Source organism: Equus caballus, chromosome 18, assembly GCF_041296265.1.
Source record: "Equus caballus isolate H_3958 breed thoroughbred chromosome 18, TB-T2T, whole genome shotgun sequence".
In the NCBI taxonomy this organism is placed as follows: domain Eukaryota; kingdom Metazoa; phylum Chordata; class Mammalia; order Perissodactyla; family Equidae; genus Equus; species Equus caballus.
In genome coordinates this window covers 918,840-944,452 of record NC_091701.1, presented here as the reverse complement: position 1 = coordinate 944,452, position 25,613 = coordinate 918,840, and the positions used below count along the sequence as shown (strand labels likewise).

Genomic DNA, 25,613 nt, shown 5'->3' with positions numbered 1-25,613 from the left:
CACCAGTTAAGGCTCAGTTCCACAAGACTGCCCCTCCAGTCTAGGTTGTCCCCACTACTTCTGAGCAACTGGCTATAAACTAGAGTTCCCACAACTCCCTCTTTGGGTTGGATGATGCGCTAGAATGGCTCACAGAACTCAGGGGAACACTTCCTATGTTTGCCAGTTTATTATAAAGGATATGATGAAGCAGACAGGTGAAGTGGTCGTGGAGTGAGGTACATGGGGAAAGGCGTGGAGCTTCCATGTCCTCTCCAGATGCATCACTCTGCCAGCCCTTTACGTGTTCACCACCCCGGAGGCTCTCTGAATCCACACTTGTGGGATTTTTATGGAGGAGTGACAGATTATTAACTCCATTTACAGCCCCTCTCCTCTCTCCAGAGAACAGGGGCTGGGGATGAAAGTTCCAAGCTTCTAATCCAGGCTTGGTCTTTCTGGTGACCAGCGCCATCCAGGAGCCCACACACAGTCACCTCATTAAAGCAAACGACACTCCTGTCACCCAGGAGACTACAAAGGTCTTAGGGACTTGGTGTCAGGAACCAGGGTCAGATACCAATATATATATTTTCCGTCATTTCACGAGTGTGTCCGCCCCATTTTCTCATCCTCACCCCAGGAGTGGGCATCAGGGAATGAGGGCTCCTCCCACGTGAGTGAGGCTGGCTGCTCTTGCTTGTCCTTGTCCCTATCTCCTCTCACAGCTTGCGAGGCAGAGAGCCAGGCCCCTTTTGCCACACGAGTCAGGCTGAGGAAGAGGCTGAGGGGGCTGCGGCCTGGTCAGCGGCTGTCTCTCAGCTTGGCATCCACCCCATGCAGATGGTCTTCACCCCTTGGCACCTGCAGCCTCCTCCACAGGCCTTCAGCCACAGGTGTGTCTTCCAGGAGCACAGGGCCCACTTCTTCCCCTGAGTCGCTCCAGCCCCCAGCTGAGCTTGGCACAGCCTGGGGATTGGTGACATTCTCCCCCGAAGATGAGCACACTGCCAGAGAGGGAAGGTGAGACGGGAGGGAGCAAAGGAGAGACAGAGACGGTGGGCTCTGGCCTCCTCACTGCCTGCGAACAGGTCTCTTAATTGCTTCCCAGCACTTTCTGCGTCGTTCAGTGGGAATAGGGAGGCTCTTTCTGCAATTGCTGTGGCCCCTGAAGAGATGGTGCATCTGGTGCGCAGCATGGTGGAGCCCTCGGGCTGCTTTCCCAAACTCTCCCCTCTCTGCCTCCCTGCAGCAGGCACAGGGTAAAGGCTGGGCTGGAGGAGTCAGGACGAGAGCCCGCTGGGCGCCAGGGCCATGCCCTCAGTGGTGCACTGGAATCTGATCCAGTCCTCGGGAGCTGCTGGGTTCGACCTCAGCCACCCTGGAAGTCCAGCCATTTGATGAAAACCACCCTTCTGGGTGCTAAGCCTGGCCCTGCAGGTGGAGAAGGGCTCCCACCCTGGAGCACAGTGCTGGCTGCTTCTGAGTGAGGATTCCTGCGAGAACCGAGATGCACAGAGGCCTTCAGGTTGTGGCTAATGGCAGAGGGAGGCGTTGATGCCTGGGGGGAGAGGAGACCAATGAGAAAAGTGGTGAGGGGGTCTTGACTCTCCCTGGAGAGATGCCCAAGTTTTGGCTTTGGCCACAGGAGATGGGGTAATCCAGACGGACTTCAAGAGACCCGGGTATAGGAAGCCTGGGTTGGGGTGAAGAGAAGTGAACATGGGAGACACCATGAGCCCACCCATGCCTGCGGGATGCTGACCACTGCACAGCACAGCATTCAGGGTGAGTGGGGCCATAAGAGCCATCTATGTTTTAGCACTCAGAGGAGACATTCTGCATGAGATTTGGGATATGGAAGCAAAGCAGTGCCACATTCTTTTTCACACTGAGGATGTTGGGCAAGGTCTCACAAATGCCCATGCTCCCCTGTTGGCTCACGTTGTTGGTGTGGGCAGCAGCCTGGCTGCAGCTCTGCCAGCCCCTGCTGGACCCTCCCTCAGCTTGGGTCTGAGCATGTTCAGCTCCTGGAGAAGGGCGCTGGCTTCGCCTGCAGGATGCCCATCATCCAAGTTGGAGGCTTGGGTTCCAGCTGGTCCTGGGGCTTCCCATGGGTTTCTGTTCTTCCTGTTTTCCCCAGCATATCCACTTCCTCCTTCCCTGCTGACTTCAAGCCCCGATCCAAGGGGCAAAGACAGGAGCCTTCCACACGCTGATCACCCAGTTCCACACCACGCAGGATCCCATGCCTAAAATGAAGCCTTGAGCATATGTCATCCCAAGCGGTTCTGCTCACTTGGCTCACTCGGACGGTGGCATCCTCTCGTTAGCGAGCTCATCCTCCACACACAGCCCCAACAGGCTGCACGGCACCCAGAGGTCCCAGCCCTGCCGCTGAAACGAGTCAGGATCAGCTGGCCACGCACCCTCCCTGCCGTGGCTGAGCAGTGCAGGTGTGTCTGTGTCCACACTCCTCCCCTACCCACCTCATGCGTCCTGCCCAGACGCCTCAGCCTCCTGGATGTGCTCAAGTTTCCCTCTATCCCCCTTGCTGATGTAAGCTCTGGATGCCAGAACAGGGCCCCGCCCCTTGGGAACAAAAGGCACTGGAGTTCGAGGGCCTCCCCTGCTGGAGTAGAAACCACACACCTGTGACCTGGCTCCTCCGGGCAGCGTCCCCGGCTACGGACGACACTCAGGCAGAGGGTGTCCAGAGACCTCAGATTTGGAACCTCACATTTATCCTGTAGACTGCACCTCGTGGATCAGGCCTCATGTTCCAGGCCATCTCAGCACAGAGAGAGCCACGCTCTGAAATCATCAAAGCATTTAGTAACCCATTTTGGGATACGGTCAGAAATCAACTTCAGATTCAAATTTAAGCTGAATTAAGAGTCAACTCTTTTAGTAGCAGGGGTCTTTCCTCCCTGGTACAGCTGTGAGGTCCTTAAGAGCCAGGAAGTTCATTTCTCTCCATTTTTTCCATTTCACTAGATGATATTAAAAATGCGGTAGAGCTGGGCTGCCTGACGAATCCCAGCTCTGACTCTTTATACCGTATGATCTGAAACAAGTTGCTAACCCTCTCTGTGCTTTAATTTCCTTCCCTGTGAGTAGGGATAATAACAATACCCCTGCCTTACAGGGCTGTTGTGAGGGTTAAAATAGATGAGCGATTTAAAGCAAAAGTTCTGCGTTTGTTAGCTGCACAATTACTTAATTTCATCTGATGGAACTATCTTTCCCTAAGTCCCCAGTGTGCTGGGCACTGCGCCCTGGGAGAGGGTCCCCAAGGTTTTCCAGGAGGCCATCGCTCAGGGCTCCAGGGTGAAGAGTCTGCACAGGGGCGGCGCTCCGGGGCTGGCCCCTGTCTCTGGGCAGCGCCTTTTCTGACGCGGAGGTAGACGCCCCCTCTTCTCACAAACTCAAGCTGAAGCTTCCGGCTGAACACGCTTTCTTTTGGGCTCTGGGAACAAATTTGTCATCATAAGCCGTGGCCCCAGGCCAGAGTCCCTCTCCTTGTGAGGAAAGCCGCTCCAGCGAAGGGTCTTTCTTCCACCCTCGGGAGGCCTGTTCCTTCCGCGCCTCCGAGAAAGAACACGGCTTTTCCACTTCGGCCTTGCTTTTCTCCGAGCGCACAGGCTGCCAGCAATGTAGCAGATGGGGAAGGGGCAACAACAACTTTATTTCCCTAGTCTAGCTGTGATTAGAAGGTTTTCTGAATATTTCAACCAACTGAGGACTGAGACCCGGACCTAGATGCTTCCTGCAGACAGCAGCCCACAGCAGCACGAGGTGCTGGGCCAGGATCTTGCCGGGGGAGCACAGCGCCGCGGATCCGCCGCCTGAGTGACGGGGCCTATGCCCCGCTGATCTGCCCAAACCCAGGCAGTTCTGGGGGGGGGGGGGGGGGGGGGGGGGGGGGGGGGGAGCGGGGCAAGTGTTGGGAACTGACAAGGTCCGCTGACTCTTGCTCACGCCAGCTCTGGTCTGGGGCTGCCGTGGCAGCAAAGAGCTGCCACATCCCCCTGTGTCACATGCGTAGGAGCTGGAGGGGCTGCCGGTTGGTCGCTAGAAGGAGACGGAGCCATGGGGCCGCCTCCTGGCTCTGGATCCTGCTTCACCCTGAGTCTTTGTGTGGCCCTGCGGGTAGAGACCAGTGAGTGGATGCCTGTGGTTTCGGGGGCCTTCCCACTGCAGGCGGCTTCACCTTGGGCTGACCTGGGTGCTTCCAGGGGTGGCAGAAGGAGCACCAGTGCTGGCCGCCACCATGCACCGGGCATCTCACACCTGACCCTGACCTCGAAGGGCTGGTTTTGAACAGCCAGGCGCGAAGGGCCAGGCTGTGGAGCTGTACCGCCCTGGGCTGGAGTCCCAGTTCCCCACTGAGCACTTTCCACATCTTCCAAATGAGGACAGCACATTAATTCAGAAATGGTGGGGAGGCCACAGGGAAAGGCAGTGTGGAGCGTTTGCATTGATTCATTCAACACCTATGTGACCTCTGGGGAGGGGAGAGCGGCTGGAGGTGGAATTAATTGCCAGTGGCCAATGATTTTATCAATAACGCCCACGTAATGAAGCTTCCAAAAAAAGAAAAAAAAGAAAAGTTCAGAGGTTTGGAGAGTTTGTGCCTTGGTGTGTCCAGAGGGGGCGCAGAAGCCCTGCACCTTCCCGCATGCGCTCCGTGTCTCTCTTCCGCCTGCTGTTCCTGAGTTGTGTCCTTTCATAATAAGCCAGTAGTCTGGTCAGTAGATGCTTTCCTGTGAGCCCCTCCCGCCGATGATTGGCCTCGAGGAGGGAAGTCTTGGAAGCCTCTGACTTATATTTGGTTGGTCAGAAGCTCAGGTGATAACCCGGACTTGGGATTGGGGTCTGCAGTGCCGGGCACCGTCTTGTGGGCCTGAGCCCTTAACCTGCGGAGTCTGCACTCACTCCGGGTAGACAGTGTCAGAGTGGATTAATTGTGGGACACCAGCTGGTGTCACAAAGAATTGCTGGATGTGTGGAAGCCCCACGCGCTGAAGAGCAGACGCAGCATGCTCTGAGTGTGAGTAGAGTGTGCAGGAAGAACAGAGCTGCCCCCTTTCAGTCCTCGGTGGGTGGTCCCCCCCTCTGCTCCAGGGAGGTCGATTCCTTCCTTCTGCAAAACATCTGAAGCAGCCATTCCGCGTCTTCTCCCCGAGAGAAGCCTGTGACAGCGTCTGATAATGCTCTTTTATATCCGATATTCTGCATGTCTGTGAGCAGGAGGGCTGTTGCCCCTTACAAGAGGATGATCCAGCATCAGGGCTGTAGCAGACTGACCAGCTCTTAGGCCATCTTTGTGGATTGCGTGGAACAGGGAGTCACCAAAAATGTTTCCAGAGTAATAGAGACATTCACACCAATGGAGTCTGAGTCTGCATGTGTGAGGCCCAAACCCTCACCCTTTTTGTCCTGGTAGAATTGTATTGTGTTGTCCTGATGGAATCCCAAACCAGGAGAGCAGCGTGCCATAAGTGGAAGAAAGGCCTCAACCCTTCCTCCTCCTCTGACTTCAGAGATTTCTAAGTGCTGGGTCAGGAGGGGCGCGCCGAGAGCTGAGAGAATGCGGTGCAGGCTGAGGAGGAGGACGCCAGTGCTCAGGGGCACACGCAGGCTTCTGTGGTAATTTCCCTGAGCCCAGGTCACGGGCTGTGGAATCTTCCAGGCTGTTCTGCAGGGAATGGAGGGGAGGGCCTAGAGGCATTGTTTCCCTGGCATTGACAAAACCTTCAAGGCATTCATGAAGCAGCAGCAACCCCAGAGGCCCACCTGAGGAGGGGGCCGAGCCCAGCCAGAGGTGGACCACAGACACGGAGCCGCGGCCTTGCTCGGCACTCCTCCCACCGGACGATTCTTTTTGATGCTGATCTGAGAGGGTCCAGGTTCTGCTTCACGGGAGGTGACCTCCTGTCCAGTCTTAATGGGCTGTCTGTAACTTCTGCACACCACACACAGATGGGGTTTGGGTAGGCCTACAAGGTGTGTGTACCCCTCCCCATCTTCCTTTCAAACCTTCTGAACCCTTGGGTTAGATTTTAGATATGTCTCATGAGCAGCTTACAGTGATTTTCCCTTAAAAAATCTAGTCTGCTAGTTTGTGTCCTTTTTGTCTTTTAACTGAAACATTTAATCTGTTTATGTTTAACGTAGTAAGTTAGGTTGTTTCTCTCCTATATATTCTTTTAATTTTAGTAATTACCCTAAAAATTATAACACGCATTTTTGAATAATCAAGATCTAGTGTTAACTGGTAACTTTGCTCTCCTCCTAGACAACGCAAGGATCTTAGAATATTCTTTTAACTCGATTTACTCCCCTGCCAACAATATGCAGTTGTTGTCACGTAGGTTAATTCTTCATATGTTTTAAATGCCACAGACAGTATTGTTATTGTGCAATACAGTCTAGATTCATTTAGATGGACACACACGCCGTTCTCACTCTCCTTCATTCCTTCCGCATCTCTGACTTTCCATCCAGGATCATTTCTTTCTGCCAAAAAAATACTTTCTGAATTTTTACTAGTGTCTGTCTGCTGGTGGAGAATTTTCTGTTTTTGTGTATCCGAAAATGTCTTTATTTCACTTTCATTCTTAAAGACTGTTTTCACGGGTACGGAATTCTAAGCTGGCAGTTACATCCTTTCAGTCCATCATTGGTATCGCTGCGCTGACTTCCGCATTTGTTATTGATCTTGGGAGATCTCTCACTGTAATTCTTGAAGGTCACCTGTCTTTTTCCTCTGCTTTCTTTTAAAGCTTTTTTTTGGTCTCAGTTTTCTAAGGTTTCACTTTGATGTGTTTAACTGTGAGATTCTCTTTATTTATCCAGCTTCCTGAATCTAAGGATTTGTATTACTCATGAATTTTGGAAAATTTTCAGTCTTTATCTCTTCAAATATTGTTCTTCAAATATTATTTTAATTTTAACTTATTTCAAATTATTATAAATTATTCTATCTTAAATTATTTTGTTTATTCTTTTCCCCCTTTTTCCTGAATACTTACTCTCCTTGCCTCAGCTCATAGGCAACTAACCTCATATATTTAAAATATGTTCTCTTTAGGTACATAGTAAAAGGTTGTAGATTTACAAAAACAAATTTGATGAGGAACAAAGGGAGTCAGTGCACTAATGGACTATTTATTTATTTATTTAATTTATTTAATTATTTTTTTTAATTGCAGTAACATTGGATTATAACAATATATAGCTTTCAGATGTACATCATAATAAATTTAGGATTCTCTGTAGATTACATCATGTTCACCACCAAAAAACAAATTATAGTCCACCCCCTCACATGTGAGCCTAATCTCCCCTTTGCCCTCCCCCCTTCCCCTATGGTAACCACTAATCCATTCTCCATTGTTATGTGTTTGTTTGTCGTGGTTTTTAATCTTCTACTTATGAGTGAGATCATATGGTATATGACTTTCTCCCTCTGACTTATTTCACTCAGCATAATACCCTCAAGGACCATCCACGTTGTCACAAATGACTGGATTTCATCATTTCTTATGGCTGAGTAGTATTCCATCATGTATAAATACCACATCTTCTTTATCCATTCGTCCCTTGATGGGCACCTAGGTTGCTTCCAAGTCCTGGCTATTGTGTATAATGCTGCAATGAACATAGGGGTGCAAGTATCTTTATGCCTTTGTGTTTTCAAGTTCTTTGGATAAATACCCAGCAGTGGGATAGCTGGATCATAGGGTAGATCTATTCTTAATTTTCTGAGGATACTCCATACTGCTTTCCATAGTGCCTGTACCAGTTTGCTCTCCCACCAGCAGTGTATGAGGGTTCCCTTCTCTCCACATCCTCTCCAACACTTGTTTCCTGTCTTGTTGATTATGGCCATTCTGACTGGAGTGAGGTGATATCTCATTGTAGTTTTGATTTGCATTTCCCTGATAGCTAATGATGTTGAGCATCTTTTCATTTGCCTGTTGGCCATCCGTATATCTTCTTTGTAGAAATCTCTGTTCATATCTTTTGCCCATTTTTAAATTGGGTTGTTGGTTTTCTTGTTGTTGAGATGTGTGAGTTCTTTGTATATTTTGGATATTAACCCCTGATATGATATGTGGTTTGCAAATATCTTCTCCCAATTGTTAGGTTGTCTTTTCGTTTTGTGGATGGTTTCCTTTGCTGTGAAGAAGCTTTTTAGTTTGATGTAGTCCCATTTGTTCATTTTTTCTTTTGTTTCCCCAGCCTGATCAGACATGGTACTTGAAAATATGCTGCTCAGACCGATGTCGAAGAGCGTACTGCCTATGTTTTCTTCTAGAAGTTTTGTGGTTTTGGGTCTTACATTCAAGTCTTTAATTCATTTTGAGTTGATTTTTGTGCATGGTGTAAGGGGATGGTCTAGTTTCATTCTTTTGCATGTGGCTGTCCAGTTCTCCCAACAGGATTTATTGAAGAGACTCTCCTTTCTCCATCGTATGCTCTTGGCTCCCTTGTGGAATATTAGCTGTCCATAAATGTGTCGGTTTATTTCTGGGCTCTTGATTCTGTTCCATTGATCTGTGTGTCTGCTTTTCTGCCAGTACCACGCTGTTTTGGTTAGTATGGCTTTGTAGTATATTTTGAAATCGGGGAGTGTGATACCTCCAGCTTTGTTCTTTTTTCTCAGTAAACCTTTGGCTATTTGGGGTGTTTTGTTGTTCCATATAAATTTTAGGATTCTTTGTTCTATTTCTGTGAAAAATGTTGTTGGAACTTTGATAGGGATTGTGTTGAATCTGTAGATTGCTTTAGGAAGTATGGACATTTTAACAGTTTTAATTCTTCCAATCCAAGAGCATGGAATATCTTTCCGTTTCTTTGTGTCTTCTTCGATTTCTTTCAACAATGTTTTGTAGTTTTCAGTGTACAGGTCTCTCACTTATTTGGTTAAGTTTATTCCTAGGTATTTTATTCTTTTGTTGCAATTGTAAATGGGATTGTATTCTTAATTTTTCCTTCTGCTGCTTCGTTGTTAGTGTATAGAAACGCAACCGATTTTTGTATGTTGATTTTGTATCCCGCGACTTGACTGTATTCATTTATTATTTCTAAAAGTTTTCTAGTGGATTTTTTAGGGTTTTCTAGATATAAAATCCTGTCATCTGCAAAGAGTGACAGTTTCACTTCTTCTTTCAAATATGAATCCCTTTTATTTCTTTTTCTTGCCTGATTGCTCTGGCTAGGACTTCCAATACTATGTTAAATAAGAGTGGTGACAGTGGGTATCCTTGTCTGGTTCCTGTTGTTAGAGGGATAGTTTTCAGTTTTTCTCCATTGAGAATGATATTTGCTGTGGGTTTGTCATATATGGCCTTTATTATGTTGAGGTATTTTCCTTCTATATCCATTTTATTTAGAGTTTTTATCCTAAATGGATGCTCTATCTTGTCAAATGCTTTCTCTGCATCTATTGAGATGATCATGTGATTTTTATTCTTCCTTTTGTTAATGTGGTGTATCACGTTGATAGAGTTGCAGATGTTGAACCATCCCTCCATCCCTGGAATGAAACCCACTTGATCATGATGTATGGTCTTTTTAATGTATTGTTGTATTTGATTTGCTAGTATTTTGTTGAGGATTTTTGCATCGGTGTTCATCAGTGATATTGGCCTGTAATTTTATTTATTTGTGTTGTCCTTGTCTGGTTTTGGTATCAGGGTAATGTTGGCTTCGTAGAATGAATTAGGAAGCCTCCCCTCCTCTTCAATTTTTTGGAAGAGTTTCAGAAGGATAGGTTAAGTCTTCTTTGAATGTTTGGTAGAATTCACCAGAGAAGCCGTCTGGTCCTGGACTTTTATTTTTTGGGAGGTTTTTGATTGCTGTTTCGATCTCCTTACTTGTGATCGGTCTATTCAAGTTCTCTACTTCTTCTTGGTCCAGTTTTGGAAGGTTGTATGTTTCTAAGAATTTATCCATTTCTTCTAGATTATCCAATTGGTTGGTGTATGGCTTTTCATGGTATTCTCTTATTATCTTTTGTATTTCTGAGGTCCCTACTGTAATTTCTCCTCTTTCATTTCGGATTTTGTTTATTTGAGCATTCTCTCTTTTTTTCTTGGTGAGTCTAGCTAAGGGTTTGTCAATTTTGTTTATCTTTTCAAAGAACCAGCTCTTGGTTTCATTAATTTTTTCTATTTTTTTTAGTCTCTGTTTCAATAGTTTCTGCTCTGATTTTTATTATTTCCTTCCTTCTGCTGATTTTGGGCTTTGTTTGCTCTTCTTTTTTCCAGTAGCTTTAGATGAGCTTTTAGATTGTCTATTTGGGATATTTCTTGTTCATGGAGGTAGGCCTGAATTGCTATAAACTTCCCTCTTAGAACCGCTTTTGCTGTAGCCCACAGATTTTGGCATGTTGTATTTTCATTTGTCTCCAGGAATTTTTTGATTTCTCCTTTGATTTCTTCATTGTCCCAATTGTTGTTCAGTATCACTTTGTTTAATGTCCACATTTTTGTGGCTTTTCTGGTTTTCTTCCTGTAGTTGATTTCTAGTTTCATACCTTTGTGGTCAGAAAAGATGCATGGTATTATTTTGATCTTCTTAAATTTATTGAGACTTGTTTTGTGGCCTATTATGTGATCAATCCTGGAGAATGTTCCATGTGCATTTGAAAAGAATGTGTATTCTGTGGTTTTTGGATGGAATGTTCTGTATATATCCACTAAGTCCATCTGGTCTAATGTGTCCTTTAAGGCCACTGTTTCCTTGATCTTCTGTTTGGATGATCTATCCACTGGCATAAGTGGAGTGTTAAAGTCCCCTACTATTATTGTGTAACTGTCTATTCCTCTTCTTATGTCTGTTAATAATTGGTTTATATATTTAGGTGCTCCTATGTTGGGTGCATAGATATTTACAAGTGTTATAGCCTCTTGTTGGCTTGTTCCCTTTATCATTATGTAGTGCCCGTCTTTGTCTCTTGTTACAGTTTTTGTTTTAAAGTCTATTTTGTTTGATATAAGTATTGCTACCCCCACTTTCTTTTCTTTGCCATTTGCATGGAATATCTTTTTCCGTCCTTTCACTTTCAGTTTGTGAGTGTCTTTAGGTCTGAAGTGTGTCTCTTGTATGTAGCATATATATGGGTCTTGTTTTTTTATCCAGTTGGCCACCCTATGGCATTTGATTGGAGCATTTAGTCCACTAATGGACTAATTTAATTTAGTCATCTTCCTCAATTACTGACATTACAAATTTGTGCTTTGAAGATATTGTTTATTCCACATACTATTTAGTCCATATATTTATTTTCCATAGATTATTTCCATATATTTTCCCAATAAATGAAATATTCTATTTATTTTTAGATGTTGTTTATTCTATATATTTTAAATTTTTGTTCACTCCACATATTTTTTGTAAATATTTTATGTTTTATATTTTTATATGTTTATTCCATATATTTTTGCCTTCACTCCTACATATAGAGGTGCTGCAGAGCAGGTGAAGGAAAGGTCAACTTTACTTTTCTCCACATAGAAGGAGAGAGCATGAGTCATGAAGATCCCAGGAGGTGAACATTCCAGGCAGAGGGCTAGCTAGTGAGGGATGTGGGTGTCAAGATATGCCTAGCATGGCCAGTTTGCCTGTAGTGGAGTGAGCCAGGAGTAGGTAGTGCGAGGTGTCAGAGAAGTGGTAGTGACAGATGGCGTAAGGAATTACAGGCATTGCAAAGCCTTGGTCTTTACCCTGAGTGAGACAGAAAGACCCTGGAGGGTTTTGAAAGGAGCAGTGACATGATGTATATAGACGCGCGCACACACACACACATACACGTATGTATGTTGTTTTATTCTATGTGTGTATACATTATTGAGTTTTATTGAGATACAACTCACATTCATACAATCTGCTTTTTTAAAGTGTACAATTCAATATTTTTAGTATAGTCACAGAGTTGTGCAACCATCACCAAGATCTAATTTTCAACATTTCCAAAAGAACCCCTTTACCCTCCTCTCCCAGTTCCTGGCAACCACTAATCTTTCTGTCTCTGTCGATTTGCCAATGCTGGATGCTTCATATAAATGGGATCGTACCACATGTAGTCTTTTGTGACTTAGCATGTCTTCAAGTTTCATCCATGTTGTAGCATGTATCAGAATTTCATTTCTTTCTATTGCTGAGTAATATTCCAGTGTTGGGTATATCACATTTTCTTCATCCATTCAGCAGTTGGTGGACATTTGGGTTATTTCCACTCTTTGGCTATTTTGATTAATGCTGCTATGAACATTTGTGTACAAGTTTTGTATGGACATGTTTTTATTTTTCTTGGATATGTCCCCGGGAGTCAGATTGCTAGCCATGTGGTAATTCTGTGTTTAATATTTTGAAGAACTGCCAGACGTCGTATCCAGGCAAGGTCCACAGAGAGCTGGCTGGTTCTGAACTGAGTTTGTGGTGGGTTATAAGCTGCAGGAGGGCCCGCCAGCAGCTAGGAGGGTAGTGGGGACTAGGAACAAGTTTAAGGCCAGTGAGAGGCTGCCAGAATAAACCCATGGGGGCAAAACAAAACCGAAAGCTGAGAGACACCAGGGAGAAACATATTCCAGGATCTTTCAGAAAACTCCTAAGAACTGTGGATTAGGATTCTAATCCACTGTTCTCAATCCTTCCTTGAAGCCACTGGAAACAGAGGTCACCATGGCTGGATCTGGGTGCAGAGAAGAGGTGGGTGTGTTGATGTCGGGGAGGGGAGGACAAGTCCTCCTGGAGGTCATCCCTACTTGCCCGAGTAGGACTCTCTCATCCTTAGGGAGAGTCACAGCCAGGACTGCAGATTCTGCTCAGAACCAGCCAGGGCTCTCCTGTTTCAAGTACAACGTGGGCGCAATTTGTGCTTGGTGCTGCCCTCCGCCTCACCCTCTGGTTCTCCTTCTGCCTTCCTCCTCTTTTCCAGGTCCCAGCCTAGCCTGAGAGTGTGGTCGCGGCATTTCCCTCTCAAGTGGGGCTCCTGCAACCCGGGTGTTGGCTGTCAGGTGCCATCATGCTCAGGTACCATCAAACTCTTACGTTTCTTGTGATGGTTTCAGTTGATTTTTGTTCTTTGCAGCCATGAATCTGTGCCTAAGACAGTAGCCATCTGCGTGTGTATATGCGCACATGTGTTCAGGTGAGTGCAGGTTTGTTACATGCACGAGTCTGGATGTGACAGTGTATGCTCTTACAAGTGGCTCTTGTGTATGTTGGGGGGCGGGGTTCGTCTAGGTGTGGGAGTAAGCCCGGGGGCTTTGAGAGGAGGAGGAGAGGGGAATTCCTGTGCACCAACCAAGGAAGCCCAGATCCTGGGTCCCAGGGCCAGGGAGGTGTGCTATGAGGGACTCTCCCTCATCAGTAGCCCTGCCCGAGCGTGGGCCAGCCTCCACTGTGCAGTCAGCCACAGCCTCTCCTGGCTGTGCGCCTGCACTGGCTGAGGTCAGGTGTTTGTGGGTGAGGCCAAGCTCTGGCTCAGCACTCTGCCTCTCAGCTCCTCCCCCAGAGCCTGACTGGACCTGTCCTCTCCAGAGGTTACATCATTTCGTTTCTTCTACACGCTTTGAAGATTCAAGCGGTGCTCTCAGGACTTCTGCTGGCCTTCACTGTGAAGCACCTGGTGTGATGGGGCTCATGGCAGGAGAGATCCTTCCCCAAAGAATCTCCCTGTACTGCCACCCCCACCAGTGCCTGGGCTTCCTCTCTTAGAGACTTTGATACAGCGGACCTTGAAGGCTTTGAGGTTTTCAGTAAATTAAAGGGAAGGGAAAGCTCTGGAGAAGAGATGTGGGTTCAGATTCTGGATATCCCACTTCCTCACTGTGCGGCTGTGGTCAAGTCAGGTTAGCTCTCTTCATCCATAAAGTGAAGTAATGATAGCTACCATCTCACACAGTCCATTGTTGTGAGTATTAAATGAGGAACGAGGGGAAGCAGCTAGAAAGGCATTTAGCACAGGGAGGTGCTTGATGAGTAGGTACTCCCCTCCCATTAGAACGCAGGGCTCGGAGCAAGGTGGCATCAGCCCTTGTCGGGGATCAGCAGAAGATGATTTGGGAAAAGCAGGCAAGGAAGGAGCCATGGCAGAGGAGACGTTGAAATTTCTCTATTCTAATCGTCCTCAAGGAGGCCTGCTTTCCTCCAAGCAGACTCGGCAGGACACGAGGGAGAAGTTAGGAGACGTCAGGGCGTTTGTTTGCTCCTTCGTTTCTTCAGTCTTCCAGCTACCACAGTACAGAGTACCCACCACGTGCCAGACACTGCACAAGGTGTGGGGACCAGAGGGTCCCTGGGTCTCCTTGGGGTCACAACAGCAGTGGTTACACCCAAAACACACCTGCAGATGCAACTCCTAAAGCATTTGCAAATCATGTGGATTTTCCTGAAGTTTTTATAAGGAAACAGATGCGTAGATTATACCTCACATAAAAAGCAAGATTTGTAAATGTCACGTTTAATAGATTCTGCTCTCTCTGGCACTTGCCACGCTCCCCCCAGCTCTTCTCTCTGTTCACAGTACCCCCTTCCACCTCCTCTCCATGCTAGTGGCTTCCATTTTCTGGAATGTAAATGCTATGTAAATAGTTGTTGTACTATATTGTTTAGAGAATAATGACAAGAAAAAAAGTCTGCACATATTCAGCACAGACGCAACCATTGTAGGCCTTTCTATCCACGGCTGGTTGGATCGGTGGATGTGGAACCTATGGATATGGAGGGCCAAATGTATATACTTCCCTCTTAGTACTGCTTTCACTACATCCCCATAAGTTTTGCTATGTTACATTTCATTTTCATTTGTTTCAAGATATTTTCTAATTTTTTTCTTTTTCTCTTAAACTTTTTTTTTTCACCTTGAAAACCCTGTAATGAGACAGTCCGAAATGAAATATGAGATAGTGCTGGAAGATGAGACCCCCAGTCAGAAGACACTCAATCAGTTACTAGAGAGGAGCAAAGAACAAGTAGGAATAGCACTGTTACTGATGACACAACTAGACTAAAGCCAGAGGGCATCTAGTGGCTGAAGTGCACAAAAGTGAAAGGAAAGTCTGATGCTGTACCACGCACACAACTGGAACATGGAACATGAGAAGCACGACGCAAGGTAAATTGTAAATTGTAAAGCCAAAAATGGAACACTTAAATATCGCAGTCCTTAGTGTTAGCAAACTAAAATGGACCGGAATGAGACACTTTCAGTCAGACATCTGCAAAACATTCTGCCCTGGAAATGACAGACTTGGAAGAAAAGGAGTGGCTCTAATACTGAGGCAGGAGGTAGCAGAGGCAGTGAGGGGCTATGATGCGAGGTCTGACCAAACAATATCAATCAGACTTCTGGGAAAACCTATTAACATAAACACCATCCAAGTCTGTCCTCCAGCTACAGAAGCTGAAGAAGATGAAAGTGAAAGCTTTTACGCAAGAATCCAAGAAGAAATTAATTGTACACTGAAACAAGACATGCTGATAACTATAGGTGACTGGAACACAAAGGTAGGAAATAAACCAGAATCAAACATCATCAGAAAATTTTGACTAGGGATCAGAAACGAAGCAAGAGACCAGCTCATGGATTTCTGCAAGGCCAACAATCTGTCTATTGAAAATACTTCAAGCGACTGAACAGATGACTGTCTCCATGGACATGACCAGATGGCCAATATAGAAGTAAAATAGACTGCGTAATTGGAAGCACGATATAGAGAAGCTGTGTTCTCTCTGCTAGAACAAGACCATGAGCAGAGTGTGGAACTGACCACAAGCTGTTAATATCAAACAACAGAGCAGAGCTGAAGAAGAGCACTAAAAACTAATAATGCCAAAATATAAGTCAACCACATTCCTGATGAATTTAAAGTTGACCCAAAACAGATGTGCATTGTTAAACTTAATTGACCAAGAACCAGAACAACTATGAACTGAAACCAGAAATATTGCTAAAGAAGAGTACGAAAAGACAATGCCTGAAGTAAAAAGAAAAGAAAAATCAAGGTGGATGACAAGAAACACTAAAAGTTGTTATGGATAGGTGAGGAGCAAAATTAAAAGGTGACAAAAGTAGGGTTAGAATCATGAACACAGTTTTTCAGTGACTGTCACATAGTGATAAGGAGAACCACTCTAAGGGCCAATGCAAAGAGCGAGAAGAAAACAACAAAAAAGGAAGAATAAGAAGTCTCTTCTGGAAGACTCGCGAAATCCAAGGGAACTTTAAACCCAGATGAGGAATGCTGAACGACCTGCAGGGACGCACACTGTCTGATGACGAGAAAATAAAGGGACGGTGGAAACAGCACACTGAAGGCCTGCAGAGAAGACACAAAGGGTTGACGGAGTCTTTTGAAGAAGATTCTGAGGAGGAGGAACCCATAACTCTAGAAAGTGAAGTGAAAGCTGCCCTGAAAGTACTGGGAGGAAATAAGTCACAAAGGCACATGGGATGTGGGTAGAACACTTTCAAGCCACAGAGACTGAATCTGTCAAAATTCTAACGAGAATATGCCAACAAATACGGAAAATGAAACAACAGCCAATAGACTGCAAACACTCAGTATACATCCTGATCCCCAAGAAAGGAGATGCCAAGGAGCGCAGTGACTAGAAGAAGCTCGCTCTAATTTCCGGTGCAAGTAAAGTAACGCTCAGGGCCCTACAACAAAAGCTTTTACCTCATGTGGAGCAAAAAATGCCTGATGCCCAAGCTGGGTTTCGAAAAGGGAGAGGCACAGGAGATCCAACGGTGATTATTTGTTGGCTACTGGAGTGCTCCACAGAATTCCAGAAGACGCTTAGTCTAAGTTTTATGGACGACAGTAAAGCCTTTGAGTGAGCGGATCATGAAAAGCTATGGGCTGCTCTGAAAGAAATGGGCATGCCTCAGCACTTGATCGTCCTGATGAGTAGCCTGAATTGTGAACAAAGAAGCTGCTGTCAGGGGCCTGGCCCTGTGGCCCGGTGGTTACGTTCCTGCACTCTACTTTGGCAGCCCCTGGTTTCCCCAGGTTTGGATCCTGGGCGAGGAACTAGCACCGCTTATCAAGCCATGCTGGAACGGTGTCCCTCGTGGCAGAACTAGAGGGACCTACAGCTAGAATATACAACTGTGTGTTGGGGGGCTTTGGGGAGAAGAAGGAAAGAAAAAAAGTTTGGCAACAGATGTTAGCCCAGGGCCAATCTTTAAAACAAACAAAAAAAGAAGCTACTGTCAGGACAGAATATGGAGAGGCAGAATGGTTTGCTAGGTTTCCTATAGGCAAAGATGTCAGACGAGGGTGCATTGTATTCCCCAATCTGTATGCAGAACATGTCATACAAAAAACTGGGCTAGACTCAGATGAAAGAGGAGTGAAAATTGTGAAAGAAATGTCAACAATCCGAGATATGCAGGTGACACCATCTTACTGGAAGAAAGCAGCAATGACTTGAAACAACTTCTGAAGAAAGTGCCAAAGCAGGACTGCATTTGAACATCAAGAAGACAAAACTCAGGACTACAGAAGAACTACACAATTTTAACACAGACAACGAAGACGCTGAAATCGTTAAAGATTGTGTTTACCTTGGTTCAGTCATCAATTTAAATGGAGACTTCAGCCAAGAAATCAAGAGAAGACCGACACCTGGAAGGGCGGCAATGGAAGGATTTGGGAAGATTATCAGTGTAAGGAAGGGTCACTAGAGACCAAGGCCAAGATTATCCACTCCCTCGTATTCCCATTACTGTGTACAGGTGCGAAAGCTGGACAGTGAAGAAGGCTGGCAGGAAAGAATGGATTAATTTGAAATCTGGTGCTGGAAGAGAGCTCTACGGACACGCTGGACCGCCAGAAAGACGAACAAGTGGGCCCTGGAGCAAATGAAGCCTGAACTACGGCTGGAGGCAAAATGATACAACTGAGGCTGCCCTTCTTTGGGCACATTGTGAGAAGGCAGGATTCTTTGGAAAAGACAATAATGCTGGGAAAAACAGAAGGCAGCAGGAAAGGAGGAAGATCAAATGTGAGATGGGTTGACTCCATAAAGGAAGCCATAGGCACGAGTCGACAGAAACTGAGTAGGTCTGTTGAGGACAGGACATTGTAGATATCACTCATTCGTAGGGCGCCAGGAGTCAGAGCCAACTTGATGGCACATAACAACAATAACATATTTTCTAATTTTTCTTGTGATTTCTTCCTTGACTCATTGGTTGTTTAAGAGTGTGTTGTTTAATTTCCACATATTTGTAAATCTTTTGCTGCCTCTTCTGCGATTGATTTCTAATTTCATTGCATTGTACTTAGAAAAAATACCTGGTATGATTTCAGTCTTCTTAAATTAAGACTTGTTTTGGGGCCGGCCCAGTGGCGCAGCAGTTAAGTTCGCACGTTCTGCTTCTCGGGGGCCCGGGGTTCGCTGGTTCGGATCCTGGGTGCGGACATGGCACCACTTGGCAAGCCATGCTGTGACAGGCGTCCCACATATAAAGTAGAGGAAGATGGGCACAAATGTTAGCTTAGGGCCAGGCTTCCTCAGCAAAAAGAGGAGGACTGCCAGTAGTTAGCTCAGGGCTAATCTTCCTCAAAAAAAAAAAAAAAAAAAGACTTGTTTTGTGGCCTAACATGTGATCTCTCTTGAGTAAAGTTCCATATATGCTCGAGAAGAATGTGTAGTCGGCTGTTGTTAGATGGAGTGTTTTGTTTATGTCTGTTAGGTGCACTGGTCAATAGTGATGTTCAAGTCCTCTCTTCCTTATTGATTTTCTGTCTGGTTTTTCCATCTATTATTGAGAGTGGAGTATTGAAGCCTCCTACTATGATTGTGTTGCTGTCTATTTCTCCGTTCAGTTCTGTGAATATTTGCTTCATTCATTTGGGAATTCTGATGTTTGGTGCATATATGGTCATAATTGTTATATCTTCCTGGAGAATTGACCCTTTTATCATTATATAATGTTCTTCTTTGTCTCTTGTGACAGTTTTTGACTTAAAGTCTGTTTTGTGTGGTATAAGTATGGCCTCCCCTCCTCGCTTTTGGTTATCGTTTGCATAGACTATCTTTTTCCATCCTTTCTCTTTCAGCCCAGGTGTGCCCTTAGGTCTAAAGTGAGTCTGTTTTAGACAGCATACAGATGGATCTTTTTTTCCTTTCAATCCATTCTGCCAGTTATGTCTTTTTATTGGGGAATTTCACATTTAAATTAATTACTCATACAGAAGGACTCGCCATTTTGTTATTTATTTTCTGTATGTTGTGTAGCTATTTGCTACCTAATTTCCTCTCTTGTCAGCTTCCTTTGTGTTTCATTGATTTTTTTGTAGTGATATGCTTTGATTCCTTTCTCATTTCCTTTTGTGTATCATCTATACATATTTTCTTTGTAGTTGCCATGGGGATTACATAAAACATCTTGAAGTTACAACGATCTATTTTAAGTTGACAGCAAGTTAACTTCAATTACATACAAAAATCTCTACTCCTTCACATCTCTGGTCCCCAGCACACTTTGTGTTATTGATACCTCAAAAAAAAAGCTTCTGATCACAAATTCAAATGTGTATGTGGATTCTTCCTCACACCATCTCCAATCAGTTCTCCATTCTACACCCAGTTACAATGTGGAAGGGTGGTTCCACAAGAATAACAGCAAGCAATTCTCGGACACCAACTGGTGTCTTACAATTCAGCTCAATTCTGACACTACCTGGAGATAGTGTCAGATCCCACAGGTTAAGGTCTCAGTCCCACCAGACTGCCCTCTGCCCCACTTCAGGTGCCAGTTGCAGGCCTAGGTTGTCACCTGTACTTCTGACCAACCGGCTACAGATTGGAGGTTCCGGTGACGCCCTCCTTGGGTTAGATTAATTTATAGAGCAGCTCACAGAACTTATAGAAACATTTTACTTACTAGATTACTCGTTTATTATAAAAACCTATAGCTCAGAAACAGCCAGATGGAAGAGATGTGTGGGGGTATGAGAAAAGGGCACAGCGCTTCCACGCTCTCTCTGAGCATGCCACTCTTCCCAAATCCTCAAGTGTTCTGTTCATCAACTTGGAAGCTCTCCAAACTCCATCCTTTTGGGTTTTTATGGAGGCTTTATTATGTAGTAATGCTTGATTAAATCATTGGCCATTGGCAATTAATTCAACCTCCAGCCTCTCTCCTATCTCAGAGGTCGGGGGTGGGACTAAAAGTTCCAAACCTCTAATCATATGGTTGGTTCTTCTGGCTGCCAACCCCCATTCTTAGGCGCAGTGGAAAAGTCACCTCATTAACGTAACAAGAGACACCTTTATCGTTCTCATCATAGTAAATTCCAAGAGTTTTAGGAGCTGTGTGCCTGGACCAGGGATGAAGACAAACTATATGTTTCTTATTATAAATCACAATATCACACACAAATGACATTTTTAACATTATATGTCCATTAACATAGATTTATAGTTACTTTTATGCTTTTTTCTTTTAAATTCTATACCAGAATTGAAAGAGATTTGCTCACCAACATTGCAGTACTATAGGATTCTATATTTTTTTATACATTGATCTTTACCAGAGAGCTTTATATTTTTGTATGCTTTCTTGTTGCTGTCTAGCATCCTTTTGTTTCAACTGGGGGGAATCCTACAGCACTTCTTGTAGGGCGGGTCCACTGGGGATGACTCCTTCACCTTTTGTTTATTGGAAAAGTCTTGGTTTCTCCTTCCTTTGCTGGATCACACCGAGCTGTATGAATATTTTTTCTTATTCTTTGGGTTGTCTCTTCATTTTCTGGATAGTATCTTTTGAAGCATAAAACTTTTAATTTTGATGAAATTTGATTTATCTATTTTTTTTTTTTTTGGTCACTTTTGCCTGTGGTGCCATATCTAAGAAACCATTGCCTACATCAAGGTCACAACAATTTACTCTTGTCCTCTAGGACCATTTTAGTTTTCGCCCTTACATCTGCTTAGTTCTATGATGCATTTAGAGTTAGTTTTTATATAAGGTATAGGGAGGGGTTTAATTTATCCTTTTGCATTTGTCTCAGCACCATTTTTCGAAAAGGTTATTCTTCCCCCATTGATTTGTCCTGGTACTTTTATTGATCAATTGACCATAAATGTAAGGATTTATTTCTAGACTTTCTATTCAATTCCATTAATATATAGTCTATCCTCATGCCAGTACCATACTATCTTTATTGCTGTAGCTTTGTATTAAGTTTTGAAATGGAGAAGTGTGAATCCTCCAACTTTTTTCTTCTTTTTCAAGATCATTTTGACTATTCTGGATCCCCTCTTCTTTTTGGAAGGATTTGTGAAAGATTGTTATTAATTCTTCATTAAATACTTGGTAGAATTCATCAGTGAAGCTAGCTAAGGCTGGGCTTTTCCTTGTGTTAAGTTTAAAAATTATTAATTCAGGACTGGCCCTGTGGCCGATTGGTTGGGTTCACACGCTGTGCTTCCCTGGCCCAGGGTTTTGCTGACTGGGATCCTGGGCGCGGACATGGCATTGCTCATCAAGCCATGTTGGGGCAGCATCCCATGTAGAGGAACTAGAAGGACCTACAACTAGAATACACAACCATGTATTGGAGGGTTTTGGGGAAAAGAAAAAATTATTAATTCAATATCTTTACTTGTTATGCGCCTATTCACATTTTCTATATCTTCTTGAATTGGTCAGTTTCAGTAGTTTGTGCCTTTCTAGGAACTTGTTCATTTCATTAAAATTATCTAATTTCTTGGCTACTCTCCCACCTCAAGGAGCTGGGTGAGATGGAGATTGCCTAACCTGCTGAGACAGGCAGCGCTGTGGGAGGACGGACTAGTCCCTAGCTCAAATGCCACTCTCTCTCACTGTTGTTATTGTAGTTTCTGTGGATTTTGCTAATAAATGTTCTTCAGTGTGTTGTAAGCCCTTTGGTCAGTCTCCAGAGCTTCTGAGTGATTGTCTGGTTAAATTCAACCAGCTCAATAAATGTGTCTTTGGGGGAGAGACTTCCAGAGTCCCCACTCTGTCCTTCTGGAAGCCCCCCTCCTTTTCTTGTAGAACAATTTATCCCTTTCAGATTCTTCAGCTTACATGCCAACCTATTATCCAACCCAACAAAACAAATGATTTTCTATAGCTCCAGCCTTCTTTGGGGTAGAAGTGATAAGAGAAATTTCATGGAACAAATTGTTTTTCCATCATGTGAATAACCCTGGTACATATATCTCCCTGTGTAAAGCTTTCTCTATCATTTGGGTTACTTCCTTAGCATGCATTCCTCGGGTTGGAATTAATAAATCAAAAGGCACAAGTTTAGAAACTGGAGAGAATAAGTAACTTCCTAAAGTAGTCTAGACCTAAAACTCATGCACTGTCTTTTTTGGAGTTGGAGGAACCTGGGTTCAAAATAAACTTTTGATGGACCTGTGAGCTTAGGTGTGTCAATTAGCAGTCTGAACTTCAACCTCTTCAGCTGTAAAATGGGGTTAATGCAATATTCTGTGAAGGACTGCCGCAAGGACTAGGTGAGAGGAAGCCTGCGAAGTGGAAGGTCAGTGGCTGCTTCCCAGCAGTGCTGTGAAACGCTGGGTGTTGATGATGATGGTGTGGTGGTTATGGTTCTGAGTCCAGCATGCATGTCTTTGCTGATGCTTCAACTTATATGACTAAGAATTTAAAGAGTTATGAATTTGCTTTTTGAAAATGGTAAATTAGAGCAAAATTTCCTCACCCTTTTGAGTTTTATTCCAAGGGCACCACAGCTACGATAGGTGAGAGCTGCTTTAGGAAATGCAGATTGGAGTGGTGGTTACCAAAGGGGAAGGGAGGAGGGAAGAGGGCAAAAGGGGTGATTAGGCACATGTGTGTGATGATGGATTGTAGTTAGTCTTTGGGTGGTGAACATGATGTAATCTACACAGGAATCAAAATGTGACGATGTACACCTGAAATGTACATAATGTTATAAACCAATGTTACCACAATAAAAAAAAAAAAAAAAAAGGAAGCGCAAGAAAGACTGCACAGTAGGGCAATCTGTGTACTTGCTCACCAGGGTAGTGAGGAACCAATGGCCATTATTTTCCTGTCCTCCTTTGTTCTTTCTGGAACCATGAGGCTTACCCACGCCTTGTTGTGAGAGTGTGCTGTGCCACACAGTTCCCGGCTGTACAAGCCCCTGCAGACAGGTCTTCTGAAGTCTCCTGTATCATGCTTGCCCAGGCATCATCCCTAAGGCTGCCCGAGTCACAGGGCTCTGTGCCTACACTGCAAAGGCTGTGTGCAGTGCCCTGTGAGGAGTCCTGCCCTCCCAGTGCCTGTGCTGGGGCTGCAAGTCTACCAGGTTTGGCCGCTTCCTGACTTCTTTACCCAGCCTTCTTCCCTCCTGTTCTTGCTCATGTCATCCTGAATACCTTGCTGGTCACTATACTGAAAAACACATGTATCTTTTTGAATTAGTATTTTCCCGTTCTTTGGATAAATATCCAGAAAGTGGGATAGCTGGATCATATGGTAATTCTATTTTTAATTTTTTGAGAAATCTCCATACTGTTTTCCACACCAGTTTGCATGCCCACCAGCAGTGTATGAGACTTCCCTTTTCTGCACATCCTCTCCAAAACTTCTTTCTTACTTTTTTCTTTTTCTTTTTTTTTTTGAGGAAGATTAGCCCTGAGCTAACTGCTGCCAATCCTCCTCTTTTTGCTGAGGAAGCCTGGCCCTGAGCTAACATCCATGCCCATCTTCCTGCACTTTATATGTGGGATGCCTACCACAGCATGGCGTGCCAAGTGGTGCCATGTCTGCACCCGGGATCCGAACTGGCAAACCCTGGCCCACCGAAGCAGAATGTGTGCACTTAACCGCTGTGCCACCGGGCCGGCTCCTTTCTTACTTTTTAACAATAGCCATTCTGATGGGCCTGAGGTGATATTTCATTGTTGTTTTGATTTGCATTTCCCTAATAATGAGTGATGTTGAGCATTTTTTCATGTGCCTATTGGCCATTTGTATATCTTCTTTGGAAAAATGTCTATTCAGATCCTCTGCCCATTTTTTGATACAGTTGTTTGTGGGTTTTTTTGTTGTTGTTGAGTTGTATAAATTCTTTATATATTTTATATATTAACTCCTTATTAGATATATAATTTTCAAATATTTTCTTCCCGTTAGTGGATTGTCTTTTCATTTTGTTGATAGTTTCCTTTGCTATGCAGAAGCTTTTTAGTTTGATGTAGTCACGTTTGTTTATTTTTGCTTCTGTTTCCTTTGCCTGAGGAGACATGTTAAAAAAGATACTGCTAAGACCGATGTCAAAGAGCGTACTGCCTACGTTTTCTTCTAGGAGTTTTATGGTTTCAGGTCTTACATTCAAGTCTTTAATCCATTGTGAGTTAATTTTTCTGTATCGCGAAAGATAATGGTCTACTTTCATTCTTTTGCATGTGGCTGTCCAGTTTTCCCAATACCATTTATTGAAGAGACTTTCTTTTCTCTACTGTTTGTTCTTGGCTCCTTTGTCATGTAATGGCTGTCCATAGATGTGTGGGTTTATTTCTGGGCTTTCTGTTCTGTTCCATTGATCTGTGTGTCTGTTTTTCTGCCAATATCATATTGTTTTGTTTACTATAGCTTTGTAGTATGTTTTGAAATCAGCGAGTGTGATACCTCTGGCTTTGTTCCTTTTTCTCAAGATTGCTTTATCTGTTCAAGATATTGTGTGATTTCATACAAATTTTAGGATTTTTTGTTTTGTTTCTGTGAAAAATACCACTGGGATTGTGATAGGAATTGCACTGAATCTATAGGTTGCTTTAGGTAATATGAACATTTTAACAATGTTAAATTCTTCTAATCTGTGAGCAAAAAATATCTTTCCATTTCTTTGTGTCTTCTTCAATTTCTTGCAGTCATGTCTTATTGTTTTCAGTGTACAGGTCTTCTATCTCCTTGGTTAAATTTATTCCTGGTTATTTTATTCCCTTGTTGTGATTGTAAACGAGATTGTTTTCTTAATTTCTCATTCTGATAGTTTGTTAGCGCAGAGAAATTCTTCAGATTTGTGTATGTTGATTGTGTACCCTCCAACTTTACTGTATTTGTTTATTAGTTCTAACAGTTTTTTGGTGGGGTCTTTAGGGTTTTCTACAAACAAAATCATGACGTCCACAAATAGTAACAGCTTTACTTCTTCGTTTCTCATTTGGATGACTTTAATTTATTTTTCTTGCCTAATTTCTCTGGCCAGGACTTTCAGTACTATGTTGAATAAAAGCGGTGAGAGCGGGCATCCTTGTCTTGTTCCTGATCTTAGAGGAAAAACTTTCAGTTTTTCACTGTAGAGTATGATGTTAGATGTAGGCTTGTCATATATGACCTTTATGATGTTGAGGTACTTTCCTTCTATCCCCATTTTATTGAGAGTTTTCGTCATAAATGAATGTTGAATCTTGTGAAATGCTTTTTCTGCATGTATTGAGATGATCATGTGGTTTTTACCCTTTATTTTGTTCATGTGAAGTATCATGTTGATTGATTTGCAACTGTTGAATTTTGCATCCCTGGAATAAATCCTACATGATCATGGTGTATGATCCTTTTAATGTATTGTTGTATTTGGTTTGCTAATATTTTGTTG

The 25,613-nt window shown here is 44.0% G+C and overlaps 1 long non-coding RNA gene across 2 annotated transcripts in view; it reads left to right on the top strand.

Annotated features, from left to right (window-relative positions):
* Positions 1 to 25,613, top strand: part of LOC111768856 (uncharacterized) — a 229,988-nt gene that overhangs the window by 166,180 nt on the left and 38,195 nt on the right. For both annotated transcript variants that reach the window (XR_011428649.1, XR_011428648.1), the window contains exon 2: positions 12,932 to 13,026. This is a non-coding gene — a long non-coding RNA (uncharacterized lncRNA). The remainder of the gene's footprint in view (positions 1 to 12,931; positions 13,027 to 25,613) is intronic.